Source organism: Pinus tabuliformis, chromosome 8 (assembly GCF_031772625.1).
Source record: "Pinus tabuliformis cultivar Carrire ecotype Pingquan chromosome 8, CPIR1, whole genome shotgun sequence".
Classification (NCBI taxonomy): Eukaryota; Viridiplantae; Streptophyta; class Pinopsida; order Pinales; family Pinaceae; genus Pinus; species Pinus tabuliformis.
In genome coordinates this window covers 1739268678-1739271012 of record NC_142294.1, presented here as the reverse complement: position 1 = coordinate 1739271012, position 2335 = coordinate 1739268678, and the positions used below count along the sequence as shown (strand labels likewise).

The 2335-nt window shown below is 31.2% G+C and overlaps 1 non-coding gene across 1 annotated transcript; it reads right to left on the bottom strand.

The window, feature by feature from the left end:
- Positions 1 to 1153: 1153 nt before the first annotated feature.
- Positions 1154 to 1241, bottom strand: TRNAS-UGA (transfer RNA serine (anticodon UGA)). The gene has a single exon. It is a non-coding gene; the product is annotated as a tRNA-Ser (tRNA).
- Positions 1242 to 2335: the final 1094 nt, after the last annotated feature.

Genomic DNA, 2335 nt, shown 5'->3' with positions numbered 1-2335 from the left:
CACGATTATAAAATTTTAGAGCATAAAAGGTCAAAAGGAACGTTTGAATTAAATAGTATATTTAATTTAACAATTGAAAATGGAGGAGGGGATTAATAGAAAAGTTTCTTTAATACTAGATAATCAAGAAATTGAAATTAGAATTAGAGGGTTAAAATATGAAATCATCAAGAGAAGGATAAACATGAACGAGAATATAAAATGAGGAGGGCCCATTAATAAAGGACTAGGAATGATTGATAAATAAATAAATAAAAAACAAAGAAAGAGGGAGGGGTGGAGGGAGAAATTTTATTAAATAGAGAAGGGTAATGGAAGAGGTAAAAATATAAAAATTAAAAGTAAATTTTCCAAAAACTTAGGATGGTATATTAAATCGAGAAGAAATAAAATTAGGAAACCAAAGGGCTGGGGCGAGGTGGGAAGGGATTAATGATTGAGGTTTCCAGGAGTGGCTTAGTTTATGACCATCTTCACGATTAAAGTTATTAAGACGTTTTTCTATTTCAAGGGCTTCATGGATGATTCAGGTGGAGTAGGAAGGAGTGGAAACCAAAATTTTGTTTAATCAAAGCAAATAAGGTGCTTAGTTTTAAAGGAATGCTTATTGGTGGAATTATATGTATTCTAATTCCAACATTTAATTATCAAATCCTGGATCATAAAATTTAGAGATGCAAGCACAAGAAATGCAAGATTAGAGCCTATTCTAACCTATGCTAACAATTAACACTAGAAAGAACCAATCACTAAGGATTATAACTTGTCATTGGACTATGGGATTCTAATGCTTATCATGTTTCAAACCACAATCTTTCATTACCGACAGACAATGTTCATGTGGTTTTATGTATTTAGCTTATTAGGTCTTGAAACTTCAATGGTTCTAATCCTATAGTGTTCCATACAAAAATTCATTAACACATGTTGTAGAAAAGTAAATGTCGATAACTATAAGCAAAATTGTGCGAGGCAAATAAAGAAAACAAGGCAATAAATTGCAAGAAATGCATTAATAAAATATAAAAAATAAATGCTACGCAAACTTAGAGATATATAGTGTAGGTTCTTATTCCTTGTAGCTCGGCTATATACAGCCGAGCTATTCTCTTTTTTTTTATTGGACCGGTAAATGCAATTGTTGAAAAACAAAAGGAGAGAGAGGGATTCGAACCCTCGATAGTTTTTTTATCTATACCGGTTTTCAAGACCGGAGCCATTAACCACTCGGCCATCTCTCCCGGGGACAACTTCTATTCTACCCCTTCGTATAATCCCTAACTATAAGCATAAAGTCGGGTCGATACCAACTATACCTGTGACATATGATGATTTTTCATCATCTGGAATGGAAAAAAAAGAAACGAATTTCCCTCTCCTCTCACACTCAAATATCAAATTGAAAAAGTTTGAAAGCTCGATCAATTTATGGTCAAATCCTTTCCATAGTGCATTTGATCAGAATTGAAAATTGGGGATCGGATGGTATAGTCTAACCAAGTAGTTGCAAAGCTCCAATCAATTAAAGAATCCTAAACTGCAAACTACATATTTTTTAATACCCTATTCTAGTACAAAACCTAGTACTGAATTAAATACATAAAGTCTGGAAATTAAAATTTTGAATATTATTACCGAATTAAGAACATAAATTCTATAGATTAAAATTATGGGTATGAAAACATATTAAGAAACCAATTCAAGTTTTCTTAACTCTTAAGCCTAAGAAGATTAATTCTAATCTGATCATAATGCCTTTTACTTAATAGCTTTGAAGGTAGAACAATAGATCTAAGAATGTGTGAAATACAAATCTATTAAAAAAACTAAAAATACCATCAAATAAAATTTGCAATTAAAAAAAAAAACTAAAACTGAATATTAACCTACTTTACAAATAAAAACCAGGGCATTACCTGAGTCAAGGGGCCCTTCCCAACTTGACATTGTTCCCAACAACTAATTCAGATCAGAATGTTTCTCATAACTTTAACAATTAAATCTCCATTACAAACAAAAATTCAAATCCATTACAAAAACCAACTTAAAATAATAATAAAATTCCTCCTCGCGTCCTCCTCTCTTTATCTGCCCTTTGAGGCTTTATTTATACATAAAATCCATTGAGGAAGGATAAGACGCAATCCCCTAAACTCAAAAAATGAATTTACAACTTTAGAGGAAAATCTCAAAAATTTGATTTTTTGTGTAATTTTATACAAATTGGCGTTAAAGAACCAACCATATTTTCTCGACCATGACGTATTTTGAGGAGTTGTTTTATGGAGCCTAATTTGTTATATTATAAAAAAAACCTCTCTTGTAATTTCCTGAT